Raw genomic sequence first — 13,022 nt, 5'->3', positions numbered from 1 at the left:
CTCAGTTATTGTAATTAGGCCTCTGTTCTAACACTTCTGGAGATTCCTAGTCTGGTCCCTGCCTGGTGTCATCCTAGTACTGGGACGCCTACTTTCGATTATCAGTCCCAATCCCAAGGACTGGTATCAGGCCATTATCTAGAGTCCAGTACCCAGACAGAATTCTCTGGCAGCCAATCATATAAATATATGTATAAATTTATGAACTCACTCATTAATTTCTCTCTCTCTCTCTCAATTCTATGTGCTTCTTCACCTTGAATTCCCATTAGCAATAGATTGTGCCGATTGTTCTCTGCCTGTTCTATCCCTGACATGGGCTACCAAAGAGAACTTTTTCTCAAACACCTGTAGTTTAGGTGAGATTGGCTCTAACATGCAGCAAACTTTCAAATGTGGACTCATTCTAGTCTGTCCTGTATAACAGTAAGCTCGGCCCTACTCTAAAACTTGGCCATGCTCTGTCATATCACAAATACAATAAAACTCTATCAAATCTTGAGATATGGTAAAAGTATACAAACGTAACATAATTTAGAAACAAAACAAACAAATGAGAAATTTTTTCTAAATGGTATGAATTGGAAACTTTGTAGTACAGTGATATTAAAATAACATCATATGAATCCTGGACATTTACATGGCAAATTTTTTTTTTAAATCATCAGATTATAATTTCTAAAACTAGAGAAAAAAAAAATCACATTTTATAACTATATTCTATTATAGCATACAGAAATGACCATTTCATTCCCAAGAGTTCAAGCAGAAATTTCTTGACACAAAACAAATAAGGTACATCAAAACAATAAAGTATATCCATCTAATCATATAAATTAGTATATCTTTTGATCAATGCTGAATTCTTCTTTATGAAACATGATTAAATTTCTAATTCCATCCATTGCCAAAAAATGGGATTCCCATTATTTTCTCCAAAGTCTAGCTTTGTTATTAATAGTATATCCTCATTAAAGGTGTTTCCCCTCCTGGCTTTCTCTACCTTGATTCCTAACTAAAGATCAAGTTACAAATGGGATCATTATGGACATAACAAAAAACTGCAAAATAGCCCAAGATTCAAGGAAAAAGGTGTGTGTATTTACCTCAGGCCTCTTACAAGCCAAGAGGGCTGCAGTAAGAACAAGTACAATGGATAATAAGGAACTCCAAATACTGTGGCTAGAAAGAAAAGCCAATAAAACCTCAAAGCAGATGTCGTTACCACATTATTTAATAATTATCTGTTCATAAACTAAACTAGTTTACTAGCTCTTTGAATGGAGAAATAGTATCTTATCATCTTATTATTTTCAGAACCCAAAGTAGACAGTTAATATTCTCTTGTTGAATGAAAAAAAAACAAAAAAAATCAAGGATTCAGATGGCTAGTAAAACAGTGTCAATGTACTCATCTTACAGTGTAATAAAGCCACTGTGGAATGACAACTGCCAGGCAGGACCTTACTCGAAGAAAACCAAGTATAATGTGAGTCCTAAGTCCCATTTCCCCAAAACACTCCGTACTAGTCGATAAACACAAGGCAAAATGTAGCTCACGTGATGGATTAATTTCATCTGCTTTTAACTATTCACCAGGTAATTATTTCCCTCTATTCTAACTTAATATTACTATAACACTTTCCTCAAACACTATGTTTAATATTTATCTTTTAAAAATTCACCTTACTACTTGTTTACATTGGTAGGACTTCTCTATTTCAGTCATCTGGCCAATTTATCTTCTAAATTGCTGTTCATAGACATTTTCTAGTGATTTGAAGTCCCAAGAGGAAAATAATAATGAAATTTAGTTTTAACTGTAACTCCAATAAGCTATAGCATTTTTTACTAGTCACTCTGCCATCTTTAAACTTTTTTTAAATAAAAACAGGACTTTCTTATTGATCTCTTAATGATAATTGATGACAAAATGCAAGTCTAACTCAAAACCTGTGCATAGTACTTAACTCTGCTACTTAGAAAAATGAGATAAAAAAAATTTAATACAAATCAGTGTCACCATTACGTTAATCATGTAAGAGCATTTCTAAACTTTAACAAAACACAAGAAAGCACATCCAGGTGTGATTACTATCTATAATGTATGCTTGCTTAATGTTAAATAACAGGACCAAATTAACAATTAGGTCCTGAAATGCAACCAGTCTTCTTCCATTAAAATAGCACTCACTGGCTTCCCTGGGGGCGCAGTGGTTGAGAGTCCGCCTGCCGATGCAGGAGACACGGGTTCGTGCCCCGGTCTGGGAAGATCCCACATGCCGCAGAGCGGCTGGGCCCGTGAGCCATGGCCGCTGAGCCTGCGCGTCCGGAGCCTGTGCTCCGCAACGGGAGAGGCCACAACAGTGAGAGGCCCACGTACCGCGAAAAAAAAAAAAAAAAAAAAAAAAAATAGCACTCACTGAACAGAACTTCACTGGACTGGAATGATGCTTTGTTGGATGACATTAGGATATGCAAAGCAACTATTAAATTCTGCACTAAAGTGGGCGTCAACAAGCAGAGTAGCAAGAAGAAAGGTTAGAATATGGGGATCCTTTTAAAGATCTCTTAATGCCGGCAAACAGCAGTCAAAAAATGGCTCATTTCTGATGAATGCATTAGGCTGAGAAAAATCAGAGTTCATGAAAATCCATAAAGAGAAAAAAGAATAAGCTTTCTAAGAAAGACACAATACCCCTAGCTACGAATAGACATCACTAGTATTATCATCTCAGAAAGGCTATTCAGCACATTTTCCCCCTGCCCTCTCCCAACTACACAAGTGCATGTTGGTGCAATGGTGGCCTTAATGCCTTTTCCACAGCTGCCATGTCGTGTCAGGATTCCCCATATCCTCCTTAAAGTATAAACACCTATGCCAACGCATGTGGTGGTTATGTAACCTAACTCAAGCGGGGAATCACTGAACTTATTTACTCTGGTGATTCAGATTTAAATCTAGGTCTCTGTGGAAAAGGAGGCAAAGAATACAAATGCATGTTATGACACCATTTTTCATTAATATTTATTGTATAACTGAAGCAAACTCAACATTTTCTGCTCGTTTATAAGTTTGACGAAGAAACGAGCTTTTGGAAATGCTCCAGGTTTGACTAGGTATAGGTCAGCATCTGCTAGACTGAATGACCTGGGCAGAACAAGTCCCTTTTACAGGGAACTCTTTATTTTCTCTCTCTCTCCCTGTTCCCCCCTCATGGTGTTTCCACTCACCCACACTGTCCTTTCCCTTCCTTCTCCAGCCTTTGCTTTAAGCCCACCACCAATAGCTACCTCTTAGCAATGCTGAAGTTCACAATGTCAAGATAATTTTTTCAATGCTACTTCACTCCGAGATAATAAAAATACTTTAAACAGTGGTCAGACTTCAGAAATAATAAAACAGCAACAAATCAGTTTTCATCTTGACCAAAGAGGTAACTCATCTAATTTATTTCTGGACTTAGCAAATGAAATGAAATACATAAAGCATGTCTGTCATCAATCCAACAGATCAAGTTATCTTTAAAAAGAATACATGCTAGGGAAGTCATATTTAGTACAATTTTCATGGTGACCTAGTTGTAAAATGCTTCAGGAGCAAAGCTAAGGTTTTCATGTTAAAAATATGTTTTCTTCTAAATGTTTTACTTTATCCTTATTCCTTTTCTTCATTACTTAAATAATAAATTCAGACTAATTTTTTCCCAAGAGACCTCATCTGATTCATTGATGGTGAAATTGATTGATTTTATAATTTTCTGTAATTCTGATATAAGTAAATCTCACAGTTTTCACCAAGGAATTTCTACCAATCCACCTGATATTCAGATCAAACCTCATCTTAGGGTTACCCTAAGCATTTCAACTAAAAGTAATCTTTCTACTCTCTAAGTATCCATAGAACTTCTGTACCCCTCAGACAGACTAATCACATACTGTTCAATTATTTATGCATCCATCTTATCTCCATTATATTATAAAGTTATTGAGAGCAGGACTATCCATGTCTTAAAACATCCATGTATCTACCAGAGTACTCAGGACAGCACACAATAAAACATTTAATAAATAATTAGGAAAAGAGTATAGAATTATTAATATACATTATAGCATCATTTGAGAATCTACTTACAGTGTATTATCATTTTGGGAAATAAGAAGTAGGCTCCCAGAGCAAGTTGAATATAATAAAATTATTAGGCAATCAATCGACAATGATATTTCTAAAAATAACTGAGTTTATTTTTATTTCATACTTGTTTACTTAACTGTGGCATTTATCATCTAAATCACTGTGTTTTAATGAGCAGTGTGCCACAGGAAAAGAACTTGGGCTTTAGAGTCAGAGAAACCCAGGCTTTAATCAAGAAGAACTGATTATGAATTTACTGAGGGATTTCTAGGACAAAGAGAATAAGGAAACATAAAAAAACATATTATCATTCTTTCACTTGATAAAGAAGTCTTAGAATTCCTAGGAGTGACAGTAAACATTTATTTTCTTAAGACTTACAGCCATTTGCGTAGTTACCTGTTGCCCTTTTCACAGAAAATTAAGGGAAGGAACAGACCCTTGGTCTGCTGGCCCATGGAAACAAAGTATAGAATCTAACCTCTTCACTCTCTGGGGAGAACAAAAATATCAACATTCTTGTATTTGTCAACATTTTTCAAGGCTAGCAAGATCACTGTGCTTTTAGTAATAAAGTATATAAATCAGTATTGTACTATAGTCATGTAAGATATTACCACTGGTCAAGAGTGATAGGTGAAGGGTACATGGGACTCTACTATTTTCGCAACTTACTGTGAGTTTATAATTTCTTCAAAATTTAAAAAATATATCAGTAAGGTAATGCAGTTTGAACAAATGTTAGGGAAATTAAAACAAGTAAGCTGCTTTTCTAAACTCAAACACTCAAAATGTACTAAGAAATCTGGATATTTTGAGAAGATACTTGTGGGATTCTTTTTAAAGTGTTGAGTCCTATATATTTACAATAATTAATCACCTCCTAAGTTATATAATTTATAAGCAAAATTTTACTTACATGCTTTTTTTTAGTGGATGCTTTACTTAGGGGAAGGCAATAAACCTAAAAGATTTCTGTGCAGATAAACTAGTTGTCCCCCCTAAAGAAAAAATACAAAATAATTTTGGTATGACTTTCTAATATTAGATAATGACTGTGTACCAGATTCCTACTTTTCTTAGGCTAATATTAAATTAATTGGCCTCCGTGAAGTCCATACTGGCTGGAGAACAGAGGGACACACCTAGGAAGAAACATTATACAGGAAGAGGAAGCTGGGCCTGGCAGATTCATCAAGTGTTGAAGATATACCTATCAAAGGTATGTCAAAGGGCTTCCCTGGTGGCGCAGTGGTTGAGAGTCTGCCTGCCAATGCAGGGGATGCGGGTTCGTGCCCCGGTCCGGGAAGATCCCACATGCCGCGGAGCGCCTGGGCCCGTGAGCCACGGCCGCTGAGCCTGCGCATCCGGAGCCTGTGCTCCGCAACGGGAGAGGTCTCAGCAGTGAGAGGCCCGCGTACCGCAAAAAAAAAAAATGGAGGGAAAATGACTCATATCACTAAAAAACATTACTTTAAATATTCTTCCTCAAGTCTTTACAGCTTCTGCAGATGCAATACTTAGCATCTCCCAATGTCCTTCTCCTGCAGGTTCAAACACATGCAGGTACTGGGGAATCAGACTGAACGAGGAAGGCTGAGATGTAAGGACGGAGGGATTCGCAGTTACCGTTAACAATTCTAGGCTTAAGATGATAAACTAGATGTTCCAGTGTTGAGCGTGTCTGTGCTGGAGCCTGACATTTCTACAAACTCAGTGGTGAGCACAAAACCCCAAAACTCTGCATCCATACAGTCGAATAATACAGCAGCTATGACTGCCTGTTCAACCAAATGAAACACTACAAAATATCGGCTTTATTGCTATACTAGACTTTTCTCACTCTGCAGCGCTTCTGCTTCAGTTGTTTATAGAAGTGATATTCTAGACCTTGTGTCTTGTTTATTAAATAATCAGTGTCATGTTTATTAAAGATTCAGGGGCCCAGTAATAAAGTAACCTCAAAAATTCCCATTAAAGAAAGGAAAACAGAAGTGTGAATGAACAAAAACATTGTGCAATGAATCCTATTTAGCTTGGAGAGAAATTATCTACATTTCTTTATTATTACATTTGTTTAGAATGAATGAATGAGTGAATTTCCTAAGTATTTGGCATTTCTTGAGCATGCAGTTAAAGGAAGGCCATAGGGAAGCATGTTAAGGGATTTGCCCATGGTAAACATGTTAAGGGATTTGCCCAAGGGAAGCAGAGGAAAGAGTGAGCAGAGGCTGGCACATGGATGTCCACTCAGTCATTCATCAAGTATTTATTGAGCACCTATTATGCACAGCTCATTGCCCCAGCACTAAATATACAGCGGTCAGCAAAACAGACAGAATCCACGTCCACATGAGCAATACTCTTGGGAATCTCATACCCAGTTTTTAATGATTAACACCATTTTCAGCAACATAATTCCACAAGCATTCATCCAATGAAACAGGAATTCAGAGGTTTAAAAGAAAAATCTAGGACCTCCATCTAGGGGGAGGAGACAGATAAATAAAGCAGCTATTAAGTAAAGGTATGACAAAAGGTGCTAAGGGAACACATAGGGGACTAAGGGAACACAACCAAGTACTACTTCTGGTAAAAGGACCAGCTTCCAGGAAGGAGAGGGTAGCACACTTCAGAAACTTCAAGCAGGAAACAGAACACTTCTCTGTCCATGCAGAGGACACGCTCTAGGCTCAAACTGAGATCAGAAGTCCTTACACTGCCTACAGGGTCCGTGGGCCTCCACTACCCTGACCTCAGCTCTCACCTCCCTCCAGCCAACCCCCTACTGTTCTCTAAACACTTCAACACCCTCCTGCTTCAGGGCCTCAGCACCTGCTTTTCTCCCAGATCTAAAACTCTCTCACTCCCTTAAATGCGTTAAACCTCTGCTCAAAAGTCACCTTAACAGAGGGGAACACACATTGTAATATTACATGAAAATCAGCTTTCTAAATATTGAAAAGTAATGCTGCAATTATTCATGGATTAATGCTCCTTACAAGATCTGGGATGACTTCAAAGACTACTTGACTGAATTATTTCAGTCTATTGTTTTCCCTTTAAGTCCAAGTAAAAATCGAAGAAATGCTTTATCATTTGAGAATTTTTTAATTCTAAATTTTTCTTAAAGAAACAAAACTTTACCTAGTTTTTTCTAAAACCACATTAAAAAATGTTAACAGCTAAGTATCAGAATTCTCTAATGATGCTTTCTTTTATAAAAGCAATTTTAATAAATGAAAGCCAACTGTACAATAAGAAACTCAAAGAAACATCCTTTAAGTGCTATTGCCTTCATATTGAGATCATGACCAATGACCAGGCCAAAAATTATTTAGCAATGTCTGTCATAAACTTCCTACGCTGGTTCAAATACTATTGAAAGTAAGAATTAATAAGTCAAAAACATTAAAGGAGACCACTAGACATATAACAAACAGCTAAAGTTTTAATAACTGACAATACTAAGTGTCAACAAGGGTGTAGAGCAACTGAAATTTTCTTACGTTGCTTCAGATAAGAATGCAAAACAGTAGTCATTTTGGAAAACAGTTTGGCAGTTCAATACCAATATTGATAAATATACACTTTTCATAGGACCCAGTAACCCCACTCCTAGGTACAACTCAAGAAAACTGAAAACATTTGTCGTACACACAGACCTGTACATACAGCAGCTTTATTTATAATCGTCCAAAACGGAGAACTCAAATGTCCAACTCATGAACGGATGAACAAATCGTGGTACCTCAATATAATGGAATGCTACTCAACAATACAAAGGAACAAATTTAGTGGCGTGCTAGGGCTGACTGGTACAGCTTATGAAAGCCCACTGTTAATTTTCAGGAGTTTTGCAAGCTGATTTAGGTAGCTTAACACGGGCCATGATGAGAGTATACACACTGCAATAATTAGCAGATGCTATCAATCAGGGATTGTTTTTTCTTTTCTGGAGAGCAGGCTGTTACAATGTTTATCAGCACACCATTTAAAAAACTACTGATACATGCAACAACTTAATGAATATCAAAAGTATTATGATATATATATGGAATCTAAAAGAAAAAATGGTTCTGAAGAAACTAGGGGCCAGACAGGAATAAAGACACAGACGTGGAGAGTGGACTTGAGGATACGGGGAGGGGGAAGGGTAAGCTGGGATGAAGTGAGAGAGTGGCATGGACATATATACACTACCAAATATAAAATAGATAGCTAGTGGGAAGCAGCCACATAGCACAGGGAGATCAGCTCGGTGCTTTGTGACCACCTAGAGGGGTGGGAGAGGGAGGGTGAGAGGGAGACGCAAGAGGGACGGGATATGGGGATATGTGTATATGTATGGCTGATTCACTTTGTTATATATAGCAGAAGCTAACACACAATTGTAGAGCAATTATACTCCCATAAAGATGTTGGAAAAAAAAAAAAGGATTACAATAAATGAAAGAAGACACCAAAGACTACATACTGTACGATTTCATTTATGTGATATTATAAAAGACAACAGGGACATTAATTTGATTAACAGTTGCCAAGGCCTGGAGGTAGAGGGAACAGATTCGCTACAGAGGGGCATGAGAGAACTTTTTGGAGTGATAGAAATGTTTCATATGTTGATTGTGGTGGTGATCAGCCAATTGTATACATCTGCCAAAACTTTTACCACATGTAAATTATACCCAGTAAACCTGACTACAAAAAAATTATAGAGTAGAAGTCATTTATCTCTTAATTCTTTTATGGATGACAAATGCATCACACATACAAAGAGGGAACTGGAACTTAGTGGAAATAGATAACTCACATAAAGAGAAAATGGTAGGAAAAAAAAAGTGAACTTGTAATCACAGGAAGTAAAAAAACAGGGTCGGGATAATCCTGCCAAGAATAATGTAGAAATGGCCCTACTTTGAGTGTCATTCCAGACTAGTATCATTAAGAGAGGTTAGTGTCACTAAGGTCTCTTCCTACTCAGAGTCAGTGGCTCAAAAATCCCGTGATATTTTGTGTTATGGCAATGTCAGATCCACTTTTCAACTACAACGAAACATCAATTACTCATTTTAACATCAAGCAAATGCTGTCATTGACTTAGAGCCAAGTGCAGCCTTGTTGTTAGGAGTGCTGGCTCTGACTTTAGACAGTCTGTGCTCAAATGCTGGCCCGCCAGTGGCTATGACTTTGAACAAGCTTCTCTCGATATCTATTTCCCCATCTGTAAAATGGGATTAACATTTTCCTGAGGTTTCAATAAGAATGCATGAAAAATGACTTCTATGTGCTAAACTGTCAATAACAAACATTTCTTATGTATAATTGGAAGTGAAAGATATAAATTATCAAATCTAATCCTAAGAATTTTAATTTTCCTAACATAGGAGATTTATTCTTTAATTATATATCCAGTGGTTCATAATTCTTTGCATACATAGCCAGATCTTTTTGAGAATGTGTTGACTCCATGGACCCTTTCCCCAGAAGAAAATGCAAATATATGCTACATTCATATGATTCCCAAGGATTCAAGGACCCTCTGAAGCTCATGCATGAAATTAAAAATGCCTGATGTAAACTCTTAAAATTACAAAGTTGAGCAGTGGATTTTAAGAATTGTCAAAGTAGAGAATCCAACTAATATTGAAACAGCACACTGTCATTTACTTTTTTAAAAAAACTTTTCTTTTCCAAGTAAGACCAGAACATCATGTTTCTAATTCATATCTCCTTTCTACAGAAATTTTAAATTAGAAGCATAACATTTTTTACATGAATCAATTTCAACTCACAAAAAGACACTAGTAGTAGAAACCTATATTTCTACCAGCCAGAGAATGAATGGTTCATAGTGTAACATGCACCACTGATGCTCAAATATCATAGGAAGGGTTCCCAAGTCAGTCTAATGCAGTATGTATTTTTAAATATCAAAAAAAACTGATTCCTATGCTTAGCGTCCCATGTTAAAGTTTTATTTTTCTTTTCAAGCGAGACTTATATTTTCCTAGACGTACGCACTACTAGCACATCTAGTTTATTTATTTTTTTAATCAAACATATTTTTGGTTGTTTTATGTTGTTTATTTGTTACCCCGTCTGATGGTGGAAACTGTTCCAAACCTGCTATCAAATAATTCCAACCTGGAAATATGCTGCTATCTCAAAGCAAAAGGTTTTGTTTTTCTTTAATTGTTTCGTTTTCATACTACAATAACCACTTGGCACTGACCAACTCATGCCCATCACTGAACAAAAAATAGTTTTTCGCATGCAGTAGCACCATTTTCCCACAGGAAACAACGATTTTTAAGGCACTGGAAGTCGAGGCAAGGGTTCACATACATAGTAAACATCCTTTCAATCGGTTTTATCTGATTATTTCAGTGAAAGGAAAACCTAACACCGTAGATCTCGGAATTCAATGGTAAAAATCAATGAAACGCTGCACCTGAGGATCACACACTGGCCAGGTCTGCCGAATGGCTTTTGGTCGGAAAGGTCACATCTGCTGTTTAAATCCCACAGTAACCGTGAATGTTCGCGATGCCACCACATACCCCGTACAAGAGAGAAAAAGGGCAAACACACTCCGCGAGAGCATCTCTGGTTGCTTCCACAAACGAAGGTTTCCAGCACAGGGCGTGGGGGTGGGGGGAAGAGCAGGGCTCGGGAATAAGCCAGGAGAGGCCCGCAGTCAGCGGAGACAGCGCCCGAGGGATGGAGGCCTCGCTCGACGGCGCCCGGGGGCGGGGGGCTCCGGAAGCCGAGACCCCGCGGGGTCTGGCTGAGGGACCCGGACCGGACCGCGGTTCCTGTATCGCCAAGTTACGCCCCCACTGCTTACAGGAGGTAGCGTCCAGCCCCCTCCTCCCCCACCCCCCGAACTACCCCAGCATCGCTCCCCACCGACCGCAGCCCTTGACCCCAACCCCGACCCGTCCGCTACGGCGCCCTCTCCAGGCCGCGGTGGAGGACACAGGCCAGGCCGCCAGCCCTGGAGACGGCGGCGGTGGCTCTGGGGCAGCGCTGTCCCGGGGGAGGACGGCAGCTGGGCCGCGGCCTGTCCCCAGGGGCAGCAGGCGCAGGGCCGCGAGTGGGCAGCGCCTTCGCCCCTTACGAACAAAGCGGCCGTGGCGCGCCGGGCGCAGGGCTGGGGGTGGGAGGCGGCGGGCAGGGGGCACTACTCACCGGAGGGCGGGTGGGCGCAGGCTGGCCTGACCCGGAGCGGGACCGGGGCGGGCCGGGCTCCGCGCCGCAGGCGCGCTGGCGACGGGGAGGGGGCGGCGGGCGCGGCGTCCACGGTGGGGCCCGGGAGCCCCGCTGAGGGGGACGAGGCTTCGGGCCGGGATCGATGCTGCGGCCGTGGGGTGCGGGAGCCGGTCGGCCGAGGCGTGCAGCGGCGCTAGGCGGCCAGGGTAGCGACGCCGCCGCCTCTCCCTTCTCCTGCCCCTCTCCCTGCTCCCCTGCGTCCTCCTCCTCGCTGGGTCCCCGCCGCCGCCGCCGCCTCAGCCTCGGCGCTTCTCGGGCTTCTCTTCTCCATCAAGGCCGGGCCGCCCCGCAGGGACCATCCCGGAAAGTGAGGGGCTGTTGCCGTTTCCCGCAGCTGTTGGTGGCCATCTTTAATCCTCCTCCTCCTCCTCCGGCTTTCTCCACCTCCCGCTGGCTGCCTGACTGACTGACTCTGGATCCTCCTCTTTCCCTTCCTGCCCCTCCTACTGAGCCGGCCGCAGAAATTGCAGACGCTCTTCCTCTTAACCCTTCTGTCTTTCCTTCCTCTTTCCTTACTTCCCTTCCCTCTGCTTCCCGCTTTTACCCTTCTCTTACTAGCTGGCTTCGCCCGCTCTTGCAGGCAGCGGGCTCCGATTCTCTTAGCCTGAGTTTGGCCCCCCTTTTCACTCTTGTCCCTCTCTCCCTTCCCTTCCAAGAGGTACACACCCCAGCTTCCTTCCTTTCCCCCGTCCTGCTCTCAGCTGCTCCCGTTTCCCTCTCCCAATCCCAGCCCCTCTCCCGCGGTTCTCACCCTCCTCTGTCCCAATTAGTCCAAAGACTCAGCTAAGAAAGGACAGCTGGGTTCTGCTCTCCTTAACCCTACACCCATTTGCTGGATGCTGTCAGGCAGCGATGGAAGAACGGGAGGCTGGGTTAATTTTACACAAGCTGGAGTACAAAAGGACTGCCCACGCTAGCTGTTCTACTACGCAGCTTTGAAACTCCTGGATGGTGTCGTGTTTGGCTCCGGCCCAATAAAGGACCGAGGCATTGAAAAGCCCAGTCTCGGTTGCCTTCCCTCAGTGACCTTGAGCTGGTCACCTTAAGATTTTAGGGGTTTTTTTTTCCCCTTTCCTGTAAAGGGCATTACTTATACCTTTGCAGTCCTAACAAACAAGTGTTTAGACCCAATTAGCACGCTTTGGTAAAGCTAGAGATGCTAGTGATCATCAGTTTGCCCCTCTGTTGTTTGTTGCTAATCAACCCAGTGGACAGTTTGGGGCATACTGTAGTTCTGGCAATGGAGGCAAGCTGAGCCAGCAATTGTGAGTGGACTCCCTTAAGCAGGCTTAGAGTGGGGAAGTGGTAATATCATCGTTCTAATGACAAACTTGTTTTTCCTAACACAGCAATCTACAGAAGCTTGTGAATTTCCTCTACTAAAGATGAAGCAAGCTGGACTTGCTGTTTGCTTCTTTTCAGCCACTTGGCCTTTGGCAAGTTGGACCCATTTGTAAGGATTCACTCACAGATTACTTCAAGATCCAGCATTGCTGACAAATACAGGGGATATTATATGTGAGCACTTTGGGAAGGGTCATAGTGGCTATCAAAAAAAAGCACCTTGCCCTTGAAGAATAAGATGAGTAGACGTGTTCAAAGGTTATTCCCT

General features: G+C 41.1%; 1 protein-coding gene across 6 annotated transcripts in view; it reads right to left on the bottom strand.

Annotated features, from left to right (window-relative positions):
* Nucleotides 1-11,537, bottom strand: part of WDFY3 (WD repeat and FYVE domain containing 3) — a 261,777-nt gene extending 250,240 nt beyond the window's left edge. For 5 of the 6 annotated variants that reach the window (XM_060012222.2, XM_060012224.2, XM_060012223.2 and 2 more), the window contains exon 1: nucleotides 11,330-11,495. The gene's annotated coding sequence lies outside the window, so the exon portion shown is untranslated. Of the gene's footprint in view, nucleotides 1-11,329 lie in introns of all 6 variants that reach the window. The other variant, XM_060012227.2, reaches the window with a different exon arrangement.
* Nucleotides 11,538-13,022: the final 1,485 nt, after the last annotated feature.

The sequence above is a fragment of the Delphinus delphis genome, chromosome 5 (assembly GCF_949987515.2).
Source record: "Delphinus delphis chromosome 5, mDelDel1.2, whole genome shotgun sequence".
NCBI classification, from domain to species: Eukaryota; Metazoa; Chordata; class Mammalia; order Artiodactyla; family Delphinidae; genus Delphinus; species Delphinus delphis.
Note: the sequence above shows the minus strand (reverse complement) of the source record. Positions and strands in the feature narration are given on the sequence as shown.